Raw genomic sequence first — 16,465 nt, 5'->3', positions numbered from 1 at the left:
AGGAAGGCAGAGTTTCAAGACTGACCAGTTATGAAGAGGAAGAATCTAAGTTTCTGCCATGGGCTAGAAATTGGAATAAATCTTTTATTCTCTACATTAGCAACACTTTGACCTCAGGATAATCACAAAGTAAAGTCATCCTAAAAAAAGTTTTTAAGTATTGTCAGTGTGTTGGAATTATTCCTGACCATGCAACTCTACTATGAAAAGTGACTGAACAAATGTATTATTGAAAGATACAAAGTACTGTGGTATTTTGGTATTTCCATGCAGGTGTGCAATTCGCAAATAAAACCATTTCTCTCCAGTTACTGAAACTCTTCCTTTGACAGTTTAGCCAAGTTTTCCACACACAGCTGGTCTGGATATAGGGCTTCTTAGTGCTCTGCACAGTCACTTGCTGAAGCCAGCCATATTCACTGCCTCTTGCTCTGTCAAATTACAAGAAGCAAGATGTAAATAAAATTTTATTTCTACCCCTAAAGTGGGGAGAAACAACTGACTGTATGAAATGAGTAATCATGAAGTGGTTTAAAACAGAAACAAAATCCCCATCAAAAATTAAAACAGTCATGGAGGTAAAGGCCAACAGGATTAGACTACAAGATCTGAAGTTATATAAATAAGAGTAATAATGCTATTATGACTCATTTATTAGAGAATCTTTATTGCCTTCAGTTTGAAAAAAAATAAATGTGACGATGGCACCACTTGAAATTAACTTACATGAAATGATTTCTTGCCTCTAAGTTGCTGTTTGTGAATAGCTGCAATTTGAACAGAGATCTCAATAAATCTTCAGTCTAACAGTCTCAAAATCAGAAGTTTTTTAGCAATAAGCAAAAGCATAATCATATTAACACAAAATATTCAACTTTTCCCAGTGAGACTTGCACTTGAGCTTTTTAATTACAAGGTCTACACCTCTATCATCCAAGGCAAGGATTAGCAAGGAGCTATCAACCACATCACAACACCACAGCCAGCTACTGTAGCTTTCTCCAGTCCTCCTCTGTGACATCTGTCACTGTCAAAGCCACAAGACACTACAGGGCCTGATCCTCCACCTCCTAGAGAAGGTCTCCCTGCCAACTGTAACACCATCTCACCAACCACTTCCCGGCAAACTACTACTTCTTAGTAATTCAAAGGCACTGAAAACCCACAGGACATAAAATTATAAATTCCCATAACTGTGCCAAAACCCAACATGGCCAAAACACAGCAGCAAAGTATAGCTATTTCTCTGTAGATAAAAGCCAAGGGATTTCTAGTGTTTTATTTCCTCTAATGCACAAAACCTAAATGCCAGCAGCATGCTACTTGATAGAAGCCCAAAGACCACTTAAAAGTCTCCATTTTCAAGCTGGCTTAGACAACATAACTTATTTCATTACCTTCCCCTCCTGAAAGTACAAAAGCAGTTTCAGTTTCCTCTATGATACCCTCTGACTCTTGGAACTCCTGTGGGTAGACAAGAGCAGCAAGTTATGAATACAGCTTGTACTTGGCATTAACTGAACATCTTTAATTTATGATTACAATTACGTTACAAAATGCACATATACACAAATGTGTCTTACAGATCAAGCCATCTTTCCACAGTCAGCAAATGATGCAATTTATTCAGTCATCACAGTCCAGATCAGACCAGTGACACTGTAAGACATCACACAAACAATACAATAGCATGTACTGAGGAACTACTGAAAACTCATTTAACAAATAAAAGCCATCTCGTAAAAACATCCCATGAGAGTCTTTTGCTGCAGTATATCATCTGTGTTTCAGACTCAGCATTCAAAAATATTTAGCTTTTCTACAACAAAGAATTTTACTTGTGTTGGAATGACTGCATGCAGGGAAAAATATGGCAGTCATACAAAAGCCACAAAATATCACAATTCACTGTGTTTCTTGATGCAGCTCTTAAGAGCCAATTCATAGCATCTATAACTTCATGTTCTCCTCTGTTCACAGGCCAGTATCCTTACTTGATTCTTTGCCAGATTAGTGCTACATTAAGCTAGAAGGGCAGCCTGTAGAGGTAGGACTGACGTGTTCCTTTTATCCTTGCAAAGAACTTCAAAGAAAGCCTGCTCACTGGTCCCCATTTTTGGGCCACAAATGGCATGACAATAAAAGAACATTCCCATTTACAGGGACAGCAATGCTAAAGTGCTTCATCTTTTGAACCTGGTCAAGTTTTAAAACTTTAACTACATCACCATTTTTCTCATGTTCTTGTTCTATAATCCTGCAGATCGCTTTCCACCAGGACTTGGGTGGTGGACAGACGTGGGTTGCAAGACCCGTGCAGAGCTGACCTTCTTTCTTTGATCATGAACATGTGTTTCTGTGTGGACACAGTGACAAACACAGAGGAGCTCTCTGCTCTTCAAGTGACATCTCAAGAGCACACTGAGGCATACACTGCTAACAGTGCTGAGCAGCTACCCCAGGGCTTGGAAACCATCAAAGGGAAGCAACAGTGAAACAACCCTCACAGTCATTATGCCTGTACCTGCACCTTCCCATCAATAGTTTCTGGCCACTTGTATTTACCAGACACAACTGTCACACCAAATAAAGTTCTGGGTGTGCCTGTCTCACCTATATATAACCTTGGGAAGGGAAAAAAGGAAAAAGAAAAAAAGTAATGAAACTTACAGCATTTGTAACTCTTCATTTAAGAACACAGAGAAGCTTTCTCCAACACAAGTGTCAAGAGGTAATTACAAATGAAATGGATGACTTTTGCCTGACAAAAACACAGCTAAACCTTCTTTCCATAACTTAAATCTCCTTGCTCCACTTCCCTCTCCACTTCTGATGGTATCAATCCTCAAAGACACTTCATTTTCCCTGCAGATCAATTACATTAATACAACAGAAAAATACTGTACAACTGTCATCAGTGAAAAGCTGAGTGTTCAAAAAGCAGTTTGCTACTCTGATCCATGCATATTCTGTTTGTGTATCAGCATGTAAGCCCTGCAATCAGAGGCACAATGACACATTTTAGCACACAGGGTGCGTTCTCCCTTTATCACCACCTCCCCTTCATACACACACCCTCAGTGTTCCTTCAGCCTGAATTATGCTCCTTCTCATATTAAATTTAGAAACAGAACTCTGAATCACCAGTTCCTGTTGTGAAAGTAGCTAGAAACAGATACAGCAAAAGAAGTTTCCTAGTAAACAGCTATACAATAATCAGTCCACCACATTAGACCCCACTATTATCAACTGTTTCATAAGCCCAGAACAGAATCATATAGATTTATAATTAAATTAAATAATTTCCTGGGTGTCTAATCTTTCTTAGAATCCTATCAATTCTTATCCATAATGGTATCGTGTAGCAGTGAGTTTCAGAAATTAACTGTCCACTTTAAATAAGAAAAAAAACCCCACACCCAACCCCCTCACCCAAACATTACTCAAACTCATTGCTTGTGAGCCTGCTGCTGCACTTACTCCATTTCGTTCTACTTTTCCTCAACCCTCCTTTAGATGCTCCTTGAAGAAGAGGGGCAGAAAGACCTAAGCTGCTGCTTTGCAAGAGAAGAGCAGCACAAAGATTCCAAAACTAGCAATATGCAAGAAAGGTCAGTTCCAGACAGAAAGGCATTCAGACAGCACTACACACAAGTTAGTCCATCCTGCAGACAGCATTTATTTCCTAGCATAAGCAGAGTGGAAATGCATTCATGTTTCCCAGCATGAGTCCAGGAAGAACCATATGTATGGTTAGGAAACTCTTGGTCACCACTTGTGGATTCCAGTTCTTTCAGTTGCTCTTGAAATATTTAACAAAGGAGCCACGTATCTCGCACCAAGAGGCAAGAGGCACCACCCATGTATATGCCTCTCCTGAAGTACACACACACATATGCTATATATATATATATATATATATATACACATATATACACACACACACACACACACACACACACACACACACTTTCTAGCAGAGGGGCCAGCAAACTATGCAGCACGTGTGAAGAACAGTTTGGTTTGCAGGTTTGTACAGTCCCATCTATGACTTACTGAAGTCAGTCTGACATCACGTACCACTACTCTCAGTAATTCCTGTATTTAGCACAGAGGACACCTTCAGAAAATCTTTCAGCTCTGGGAACATTTCGGGTGGAGTCCACCACTTTCCTCTGTTATTTGTTTGTTCAAGCACTTACGCTCTCTCACCATTACAAATGCACTTATTTCCAATTGCCTGATTGCAGCTCCCAGCCACCAGTTCTACATCATGCCTGTTTCTGTTTGCATTTTAGCCTCCAGCATGCTCTCCCTCAGAAGGTGTTTCCCACCAATTATTATGTTGCTCCACTTATCTATCAAGAAACAACAAACACAGCAACAGAATGAGCCTTTCAGGCTCGCCCTGTGGAACACCAGTCAGCCTTCAAGTATCTCCTCTTAGGTGAACTCACTCCCACTTTCAACAGGCACCTCTTGATCTCAGAACTGTACACGATTCACCTTCCTTCTCCCATTGCCCCTCCTACACCCAGTTATACTCCTTTGCTGCCCTGCAAGACAGCAGCCACATCCAGTTGTTGACTCACTGTACCCCAAGCAGTCTTCTCCCCAAGCTCCCATTCTGTCACTACACTGAAGTGCAACACCTGCAAGCCCCATGATATCACAGATTATATGAAATTGCACCTCTGATTGTGGTAGCTCACCAGGCTGTGCCAATTCCAGTGTCCAAGCTGCTTTGTCCTTGTTTACCACAGTGCCTAGTGGGATATGGCCTGCCAACTCTATCAGTACAGATCCTGCCCTTGTCTCTAGCTACTTGAGGAAAAGGGTCAATGGTATATGCCCTCACCTCAATCCTTAAAGCAACATTTCTAGAAGCATTCTCATTTGACAATGATTCATCACAAGTGACTAACTTTCAAACATCAGTTAGTCAGTTCTTAATTCATTTAGTTTTGCAATATCACAGAGCAGTAACGTGTCAGGACAGGAGTCCCTGAGGGGCACAGCAGTCCTCATGGACTACTCTGCTGCTGCTGAGAGAGGGAATGAGAGACAGCACTTGGAAGGAGCTAGGGAGTAGCAGAGGACCATAACGGGTTGAACTGTCTCCATCGCCCTTGCATCACATGCCTTTGAAGACACAGCTTTACTTCATTTCAGAGTCCTGGCTGCTTTAATTTTGTCAGTATTTTAGTGACTAATAACTTCAAGCTTGCTGGATTATGATTAAGTCAGTCTCCCACTCTTTCCTTGTCTATCCAGCACAGTTGGTTTTAAGACCCCCAATACCAACAGTTATGGAAAACTGTCTGCATGCCTACAGACTCTTCATCAAGGTCTTTAGATCAAGTCACAGCATTGCTTATTTTGCCGCAGAATTAGTAAATCAGACTTAATTCTTTGTTGGAATTGCACTGATGGTATCACATTCCACACCTTCCCAAATATGGAAGAGTATTAACAAATATTTATACTTTTTTGCATGAGCTACTTTATTATCTCTGTCTAGTAATTTGAATTATTTCTAACTTAGTCAAGCTATAGAAAATATTCAGTTAATTCTTTAACTTACTTCCTTAACTTCTAACTTCATATAGCCACTTTTCCCCTAATTACCAGCTTTTCTTTTAAATTTCTAGATGTGTCATGAAACCAGAGGGCTGTTAGTGTAGATGTCTTTTTTTCTTTAAACCAGAATTTCAGATTCTGGACTATTTAGTATCTTCTTACAAGGATCTCTTTTCCATTAATTTTTTTTTTCCTACAATGACATTGAGCTCTCTGTAATGACAAATATGCTCTTTTGAAGCATTAAGTGCAGTTTCTTTGGGGCTGTTTGCTGTTTGCCTATTCTTTACATAAATGGGTCACACTCGATGGTCCCATGGCAACCACCAACTTCAATCTGTGTGATGACAAAGTCCACAGTAGCTTTGTCAGCTGAAGACCTGAAACAAGAATTGACCTGCAGTGGGCTAAATTTCCATGGCACTGAACATCTTTCCATGATGCCAACAGAATGTTCAGCACTCCAGAGGCAACAAAACAAAACTAAACAGAGTGTACAAAAAGCACCTCAAAATCTAGTCCTTGACTGTAAAGATGAAGTATTTACCAAGGAACCAAATTGGTAAGTCAACCAGACTGGACAACAAACAGCTTCAGACTCCTACCATCAGCCTGACCCTCACTCAGGTTAACAGTTTCTGCACAGCCCACCACCTGCTGCTTGTCTGATGAACAAGGCAAAATGAACTGACCTCAGTCTGGTCCCAGTGGGACACAGCCACAGAAACTGCACTACTCCTCAGCCAAGAAAGGCACTGCAAAGCACGTGCACTCAGAGCACAGATGCAACATCCCTCATCTGCCCAAGGTGAAGGCATCTGTGCTCTGCCTGTCAATTGCCCATCCTGTCAATTAAACCTTCATGCAGAATCAGTCCTTAGCCTCTAGAACCAAGTCTTTCACAGGGCAATAAAAGTATTCAGCAAGAAAATAACATTTGACTTTACAATTGCCTCAACAATAAGAAAAACATTCAGAACCTTCAATTTTCACAACCTTAATTGAATAATATGCTAATTATCCACACACACAGATCTATTGTGTTCTAGAAGCATGGCAGTAGCAGTCTACAGATGGAATTCTGCAGTTCAACATACATGATGGACCTTCCTACTTAATCTCACATGGCTGCTGAAACACATACTTGCATGAATTTAGTTAAATTAGAAATTCTTTCCTATGTTTCACAAGTCTACATTCAGTAACTGAAAAGGCAATAATCTGTGTTCTTGCTGTACACCAGCCACTGCAACTTATTTTGCACAACTGAAAATGACTAAGGAAAAATAGCTACAGTAATTCAGACATTCCTCTTCTTATTAAAAAATGAAGAGAAGAAGGAAGAAAAAAAGACTGCAATACACTAAAATGCAAAACAGAGAGCTCTGTCCATAACCTCTCCAACAAATTCTTCCTGAATTAGGCAGCAAATATTCAAAACTGCCAGTCTGCACAGACAGTTCAGTCCGAAGTGCACAATCCCTGTGCCAGATTCCTCTGTCCCTCCCTCTCAGGCCTGAGGTAAACAAAACTATGCAGGTTGCCAAAGCCTCAGATAACAGAACATTCAGCCTTTTTCTACCAGATTTTGCTAAAGGTTTCTGTTTCATACACACCGCTGGAAAAAAAAACCTTGGTATGGGATGGGAAGAATTTCAGTTTGGGGTGGACGCCCAAGATTAGCTCAGAGGGCTTGCACATCTCTAATTTCCTTCACCCTCCTCCCATCAGCTTAGAAAATCTCAGAAGAAATCAGCAGCTTTATCCACTAAAGTACATTCCATTCACTAGGAAAGATTGAATATGTGAACTAGAAGTTTCTACTGAAATTTTCAGTCATTACATGGCTAGTGACAGCTTTAAGGATGCCATCAGCAGCACTTTAAAGGTCTATTGCAAAGACTAAAGTCAGTTCACATCCTCTCATAATTTCTGCTTAAGGTTAGCAGAGTCAGAAGGTTGAAAAATGAATTCAGATGAAAGTACAAGGTGACTTTAAAATACAAGTGCTATTCCTGACTAGTAATACATCCACATAAACGCTCCCAAATCCTTAAGAAGAGCCTTCCCATATAATATAATATAATCCACTTTGAGGCTTTGTCTGCATAAGGCACTTGGGATTAATTCTTAAGACAAAAACCATGCAAATTAAAAAACTGATTCAATTAAACTCTTTGAGACCTTCTTCAGATGCTCTTCTTCAGAATCAGAGTGACTCTCAATTATTCTGCCTCAAATATGTAGAACAGTTGAAGGAATTCACTTTAAATTCACACCTTCAGCTGACTTGAAGGATTTCCTAATGGCATGTGAAGACAAGCCCTTAACTCCAGAATGACACACAGAATTTACTTGGGAGTAACTGTCCAAAATATCTCCCTTGGGAGACAGGCCCAGACAACACAACATATCAGGATACTGGTTCAACACCAAACCATTCTAAGAATGCTAGAAGCCACATAATCAGAAAAGCTTGATTTCTGACAAACGGAATTCCTAACTGTGTATTTGCCAGGTTTTAGAGAAGCATTTCTAGCAGGCACCTAGCCTTGGCTTGAAAAGCCTTTTATTCTGACACAATTATCCATGATTCCTCTCCAGCCCTTGCCTCCCCATCCCTACCCTTTCTCCCCAAGCTGCATTCCCCAGCTGGTCTTCCAGACCCCAGCCTGTTGCCCTAACAGCTTGACACATGGGGCAAAATCTAAGACAAAATGTGATAGCCCCTTCTTTACAAATTTTAAGCATCACCTGCCTACAATGCAAAGCAGCTTGGAACAGAAACTGCAGGTGCAGAACCAGCAGAGAAATGCTTTGACTTCAGATCTTCCCTCCCCCACAGCTAAGCTCTCATTGTTTTTCCTGGGGATACATCTTCAGATCAGAGCCACAGCCTGCTGCAGATATAGATCAGCTTTGCTCATCCCACCATTCTCTGTCACTGGCAAAAAATAGCTCTGGAGGGAGAGGAGGAGGTTTTCAGCTGTGTTCTTCTCCACTTCTCTCTCTCCTCCCTTGCAATGAGGGAGAAGCCATTTTCTCATGTTCATGGCTTGATGTCAGAGTAACTGTTTTCTTACTCTATAGAGCAGTAAATCCCCAGATGTGCCTGTAAAAGAAATTTAATAGTAGCCACAATGTTCCAGCAGCATCCTCAGCAACACGATCACCAGGCTTTCCATAAAAGAGCTGAAAGAAGCTGGCTGGCATATTACTTGTTTCCTTATCAAAGGCAGCCTAGAGGAGTAGCTGGAGCCAAAAGGAGAGGTCTGCACAGACACTTCTCCTAGGCATCACTGATACTTTACAGGGTTCAAGAGAACCACAGGAGAGGGATATTTTCCTAGACAGGGTCAAAAATAAATGGAGAAAAAGCATGTAATATACTATTCTTTAATTTTCTCATAAACAGTAACTTTATTCTTCTTGAAACATTGATTGACATTTGATCCTGTTATGAACAATTCTGAGGCCTCCCCCACAGAGCATCTAAGCTGCATCACATTAAAGCTGTTCCTTTCTCCTTGCCTCTAGCATATTCCTAACATGTAAACAACTCTGCTGTGCACACAAGCAAAGGCACAGCTAGCTAGTGAAAGCTGCAGCACCGTAGGAACCCATGAACCCTAATAACCCATTAATTTCACAGGGCACTGTATTTATTAACTAGAAGCCAGCTGCTATTAATGCAAACGTACATGTGAAAAATTATCCCAGGGGAAAAGCTGAAGGAACACTACAGACCTATTTTTCACGGACTGTCATGTTTCACAAGCTTTGTTACAGGGGTACCCCGTAACCCAAACATACAAGAAACGCCAGTCTGAATGGTGGAAGGATTGTGACAAGACTAGGAGAAAGGCAAGTGTCGGGAAACCCAGCAGCCTTGCTGTCTGAAGATTTCAACTGATGTGACACCACATGATAAGTAATGTTCTTGTGTCCAAGCCTCAAAACCCAAAGGGACTATTTCTAGTTCAGCTTAATAGAAAGAAAAAAAACCTCCCAATCTTACTTTTTACATGTTCAACAGTGAGGTAATTAACAGGAGATACCTCACAAAAGTTACCAATGTTAATGCAGAAGGATTGCCCAGCCACATACTTTGTGTATGTTAACTCCCACTTGACAGGCTCTGGACCAAGACACTCAGGCACACTGCCCTGGTGAGTCTAGCTCCTTAGGGCAAGTTCCAGGAGCCAGATTCACCCGCTCTGCCCTGGAATCCTCTTACAGCATCATTGCTCAACTCACAAATCTCTCTCCACAGGCAAATCTGATAAGGCCTGGAGGAAACACCAATCCATCTATGACCCCTGTCTCACCCATCCAGGGGTCCTGCAGTGATCCCAGAGAAAAAGCTAATGTAACTGCAACTACTTCTCTTCAGGGACTTCTCTGCCTTAGGATGTTCCCAATGGCAGTAATTCAGAGCAAAGTGGCTCTCAAGTTGTGAACTGAAGACAGCTGCACTGCCAGGCTCCAACATCAGGACCTAGAGCAGCTCAGGGTGCCCTGGGTGACCATTCCATTGGCAATTTTTTACCCCTTCAGTTAAAACAAAACCTGGTGATTTCTTGCTGACCTGGTGATTTCTTGCTGTCCTTCTGATTTCTGCTGTCCACACCTACTCTGTAAACTGGAGCAAATCAGTCATGTCCCAACACCCACGAGCTTCCTTTGGCTTCTTTCCCACATTCAAAAATGTCAAACTATGAATTCCAGACCCTGCTTCTTCCTTCCAGAACGCAAAGTATCACCCTAGTCACACACACACTTCTCCCCTCCCACTTCTTGTCAAATTCCACTGCCCATACTGACACCAGAGCAAGTTTTATATACTTCAGGCTGTGAAATCATCCACTTCTTCCCAGCACCCCTCAAGAGCAAACTGCATTCCTGTCCTCCTCTCTCAACAAACCAGCAGGTGAACACCCACTCGATCCTGCACATGACGTCTACCAAAGGAGGTTTTTTGCTGGAGTAAAACAAGCATTCAAGAAGGTCTCGTTTTATAAATCAGATTACATACTCTTCCCGGCAGCTAAAATCTCATCTCCATATTTCCTACTTTCAGTGCTTTTAACACAAATTAAAGAGATAGTGAGAGGGAGAGCTTTCTCCTTCCATATTCTGTGCACAGGCAAATGGTGGTTGTATCACAAAGGTCAAGAAACAATCTCTTTTTACAAAACTTCCTGAAGTCTAACCCAAATAACTATCCTTGCAAAAGCCAAAATCCCTAATCATAGTAACTTTGCAGTATGCAATAACTATTATACAACATTTATAAAGCAGTGCAACTAAATCTTAACTTTTGACTACTGTAAAATAATGTTCACAGTCAAAGGAGGCCAAAGTATTTCATTATCTGCAGGCTGGAAAATTTAGACAAGTCTTCAAGGACTGAGGCTTTGCAAAGTGCAAGGTGTCAGCTGCTGTACCTTACATATCTGACAACAGGCAATGTCACAAACACCAACACCAGAAGGTTGTAGCTATATCTTGGTACCAAATATCTGGCAGCCTTTTTCTTTTTACAGAAGCCTGATCAGAAGACTACAGCCAAGCCATAGTTCAGAATTCAATAATCAAGAGGATCATTGCACTGAAAATGTGAAGCATTTCAGGTTTAAATTATGAATGATAGCAACAGCTCAAGGTAAGATTATTACACATTTTCATTCACCTTTCACTCTTATAAATACGTAAATGAAAGTTTCAACAGTGGCTTTTTGTACACTGTCAGCAAACAGATGTCTTGATGTACGTTCACCACGCACTAAATATTCAAGATTCAGTACCTAAATTGCCCACAAATGCACATAGCGTGCTTTTAATTAACCAAAAAGACAAAACACAGGTTATTACCTCTTCTAACATCAGAATCACAAGACCTATCTTGTATCAAAGATCTGCCCCACACAGGAGCACTCAAGAGGGTATCAATTCACCTTAAAGGATTCCAAAAGGTTGCTGAAGCTTCTGCGCCTTTCATGGATTGGTTTTGATTGACCCCACATCTCTGACCTACTGCTGTTGAACCCCCCTCAGATAGACATTTATGCTGATTTAACTGATTTCAAAGGGCTCTTTTTGAGGGTTACATCCTTTCAGGGTTACACTGCAGTCAGCAGCATCTTCACTTTTACCACTATCCCAGCATCAAGGCAGAAAGCACCCTGGACCCAGGGTTTCCCATTAGACACCCAGCACAAATGCAAACCTGTACAAATACAAATCCTTGACTGACAAATGTCTACTGAAAAAAAGCAAAGAACCTGTATGAGAGAATTCCTGAAAATCAGGAATGCCATTACCCATGAAGCACCTGGTATACCAATGTATCTCAAAAAGGTCATGAGGCAAGTATAACCCTAGCAGACCAAATGGGAACATTTGGCTTCTTCTAAGTGCAGTAACCTCATCAGAACAGTTGAATCAAATTTGACATTTATATCTCTATAAATAATGTGTGAGCAAAAGCAAAGACAAAGCAACATTTGCAGTTCAGGGAAAGACATCAAAGTAAACATGTCCCTAGTACTCAAATGTTAAACTACATGTGGGAATCTGATGATCTTTTGAATGGCTGAAAGCTAGGACACAGAGGAAAGGGCATCTTGTTTTTAAATTAATTATTAATCAATCTTTTCAGCCATCAAATCCGTGCAATGACTCATCCACTTGCTTTACCAAAGTCTAAACTGTTATGGGGAGACTGTAATTCCACTGGAACATTACCCTCCTGAGTAATACTTAACCCTGTACATATGAGAAAGGATTTTAGTAGTTTCATTCTTCTCCCACAAGATCATCAAGCCCTCATTATACCTGGAAAGGACAATTCCTCCCCACCAAAAAAAAAACCAAAAAAAACCACAAAACAAACACCAAAAAACCACCCAAAAACACCACCAAAAAAACCCCAAGCCACAAAGAAAAAAAGAGAAAAGGTAAAACAGTACGTAGAATTTTACATTGAGAGAAAAAAGAGAAGATAAAGTCCACTAAAGTCCACCTCAGTTATTCATTGCAAAGCCAGTATTCTTCCAACAACAGTATACTCTGTAAATAAAAGAGGATTCACATATTCAGAAATCCTCAATTATCATGTCATTGAATTATACAATTCTGTGCTCAGACAGTTTCTACTGTCTGAAGGAATTTAAAGAACTGTGGATTGATAGAAGCTACTTTTTAAGTTTACAAAATTACAAACGTGATTCTACACCCCACATCCATGCAAATCTCTTTTCAAAGTTTGACAGCTCTACTAAATAAAGTGAGCTGCAAGACTGCAGCTGCGTTAGTGATACCTAGGTACAGAGCTTGCTCTTTTCCTGTGCTAAAATTATATCAGAACACTACAACACATTTGCATATCTCCCACACATGTAACTTGTTGCCAGCAGTAAGAAGACGACATCAAGGCTTAGAAAACGTACCAGAAAGAGATAGAAGGAGAGGGTGGAGTTTCCTGCAGGAACACCCAGGCTGAAGTCCAGCAGCTCCCAGGGAAGGTGCTGCGTTCTACCGGCCCGATGCCTCCCGATCAGGCTCCCACTTACCAGTGTCAAATGTGAAACTCCACCCAGGAAACAAAAAGCTTCCTATTGTTTCTCCCCTCTCTGCAGCCTCCTGGCTACTACCAGGAAAACCAGCATCACTTCACCCTTTTTCCCTAAGAATGATTTACATCTTTCCCTTTTACTATACTCAGCCTTGGAGTTACCACAGAATATGAGGAAAAGGAAAAGAAGTCACTGCTGGGTTATCTCCCCTAGTCTCTCCTGTATGGCTTTTCTGGAAATAATGCTAGTAGCAGCCAAGAGTGCTGCTGTTGATTTTAACCATGCGGAAGTAATACGAAATCCACATGACTACTGTCAGGATTCCAGACACACAAGTTTTGCAAAACATCAATTAAAACAATCTGATCTTCCAACTTTTACCTAGGAAAGCTATAAAAAATACTACAAAGGTAGCAGTACTTTGGGAAAAGTTTGATTTACACATTGGTGCATAGTTATTTTCAGAAAAGCTTTTCATTAAAAAATAAAAATCATGACAGCACTGAAGATTTCTGGCACTTTACTTCCTCCAAAGATGCCAATGTGGAAAAAAATAATCTAACTGAGCCAAGTAAAAGCAAATAATAAAAAGTCATAAGAATATACCTGACTTGCCATGAATAAAGTGTTACTAAGGTGTGAGAGTGAGTTTAAGTGGTTTTGGAAGTCAATAATGGACTCCATTGTTATTCAAGGTATGCTACACACTAGAAATTCTAACTTGAATGCTCAAATTATAGGGAGCCTTCAAGGTCTTCCTTCTGCATCTTTCCAGTGGCCCATTTTTACCAGTCCCACCCTACCATGACATCCCAATAGCAAAACTCAGTTAAAATGCAAGTAGAACAAGACAATTCATCTGAAAGTCAAGAAAGTCAAGTATTGTGCAGGAGAATTTGTAAACAAGCCCCTTCAAGTGTGACAGTGAAACAATAACTAACAGACCAAATACAATTCCCCCCAAATCATTAATATTTGTTTGTTAATGATCATGTATGTTAGCTGCATGGGAAATGCCTTTGTAACATAACTTGATTAGGACCCAACTAGAAAAAAGTGAAATAATCAAAAATTACTTTTGTTAGTATCAAATTAGGCCAAGTACACATCACATACACAGAGATAAGATCTACTCCAGGAAGCAGGCTCTTTAACACCAGCACACTTAAGATCTAAATTGCCATGGACTGTCGAATGGAAAAATGCAGAACTGCATAAAAGGAAGGCAAACCCTGCTTACAAAATAGCAGTGAGTCAGCTCCTGAGGACTGCTCTGTGACTGCTATGAAAACAAGATGCACATTCCTTATGCACACTCTGATTGTACAGAACCAAAACAAGCCCATCCCCTAAATATGTTGTTAATGGGGTAGATGACACTGCAGAAAAGATGTCAAGAAACATCAGTAACAGTTTAACCCATGCAAACTTCAGAAAACATTCTCAGCCAGTGCTGATCCACAAGGCCTTTTAATCATACACACATCTACTCACGTTTGGGGCATTTAATAAGCAAGAAACGCTCGTATCCGTGGCCTCAGATCAGCAACAGCTTATCTTGGGGACACCTCTAACTCTAAAAGGTCCTTGAGATATTCATTCAGAGAATCACTTTCTAAAATGCCATGACCCTTGAGCTTGTCTAGTTCCATCTTCTGCAATCAGACTATCTAGAAAACCAAGAATAAACACCAAGGCCTTTTGTGACAGACAAGCTGTGAAACTATTAATATTAACAAGCAATTTAATACCATAAGAACAAAACATAACATCACTACTGCACTCATTTATTTAGAGAACACAATTACATTTTCCCTCATTTAAACATCCAAGATAAACGGTGGGCTTTCATAATCTGTCTCCCTCTTAGCAACTGCCCTTGGCTACAAGCAGCTCTCCCCTTGACCACATCATAGCTCATTTTTTTGTTGCTGTTTAGGGATATCTGGGGGCTTTCTGGTCTTCTGCTCTTTTTACTGTTTTCAGATGTTATTGGTGAATGGGGCCTTTTCCTGGTATATTGATTACTTATGAGAAAAAAAAAATACATTCAAAGAATTAACGTGGCACACATGCTGGGAAAAAAAAAAGTCCAGTAAGTCAGCTCTATCAATATTACTTTGTTGACAACTATTAAAACAAGGTGCTGACCACGGAATATCATGCCAGTACACACTGAATAGAAGCACCCTGTCCAAGCCCTCTGAAAAAACAGAAACCTGGAAACCAGCTCATTTCAGGGAAAGGATTAAAGGTTGTTTTTTCAGGTGTCCTTGCACACCAAATCCCTCTGCCAGACATTGCAGTTTATCATTGCTAAACACTTACACGGCAAAAGTACCTAGAGACCTCAAGTAGGTCAGGACCTCAGCATGCAAAGTAAAAAATTCATGCATAATACTTGACAGCCCTTGCCTCATCATATTTTTCAATTTTAAGTGTTTGTCTTCCCAGTAGCAGAGCTATTTGAACAATCCACACAAGGAAAAGAAACTCAATAGCACTGTAAAAAACCCACCCAAGTTCCATCATCAATGTATGAAAGTGCTATCCAACACACAAGGAAAACAGAAGTAGCTCTGCCCCTCATTAGGATATGACACAAAGACCTAGGTGAAAGTTAAATCAAAGCAGGTTTGGGGCTTTTAGGTTGGCATACCTCCAACTATTCTAAGAAAGACAGAAGAGGCTGTTGAAATAAGCTTTGTTTAATGTTTATGGATGAGAGTTCCAATTCTCATTTTCCCATCTCCTACAACCTAGACTTACCCTCTCAGTGAAGGGAATAGTTTCTCAGTTGCTGCCTTCAGACTGAACCCTGGTTGAGACAGAGCAGGGGTGCAAAAGCAAATGAAAAGAAAATTTAAATGAACTGCAGGGAGTGGAACTAGTGTGCTAAACCTCGCATTTGCATCCCCTGAATTAGTTCCATTAAAGGTGAAAAATATGCAATAAATCTGAAATGAAGCTTAACAAAATGATAGAGTTCTTGGCAACATGATTATTTTAACAAGTTGACAGCCAGTAATTTCAGATTGCCTCAGTTTAAATACACATACCAGGACAGCACAATCCAGAGGAGTGGGCCAATACACTCCTGCAAAATTAGCTGTGCTTTATGTTCCATGTTCTCCCTTCTGATACCGCCCAGCTCCATCACGATCCACATCTGCCTTCACAAATACTCACCCTGCAGAGGTTACCTGCAGCTCTCCATCCCATTCCCCGAGCTGAAAAGGAAAAACTGGTACTGCTGTGAACTTGACTGCAGGTTACCACCAATCAGTGACTGCCCAAGGACTAGAGAG

At 40.6% G+C, this 16,465-nt stretch overlaps 1 protein-coding gene across 4 annotated transcripts in view; it reads right to left on the bottom strand.

Annotated features, from left to right (window-relative positions):
- Positions 1-16,465, bottom strand: part of LRRC8D (leucine rich repeat containing 8 VRAC subunit D) — a 52,404-nt gene that overhangs the window by 19,155 nt on the left and 16,784 nt on the right. The window lies entirely within an intron of this gene.

This window comes from Haemorhous mexicanus, chromosome 9 (assembly GCF_027477595.1).
Source record: "Haemorhous mexicanus isolate bHaeMex1 chromosome 9, bHaeMex1.pri, whole genome shotgun sequence".
Taxonomy (NCBI): domain Eukaryota; kingdom Metazoa; phylum Chordata; class Aves; order Passeriformes; family Fringillidae; genus Haemorhous; species Haemorhous mexicanus.
Note: the sequence above shows the minus strand (reverse complement) of the source record. Positions and strands in the feature narration are given on the sequence as shown.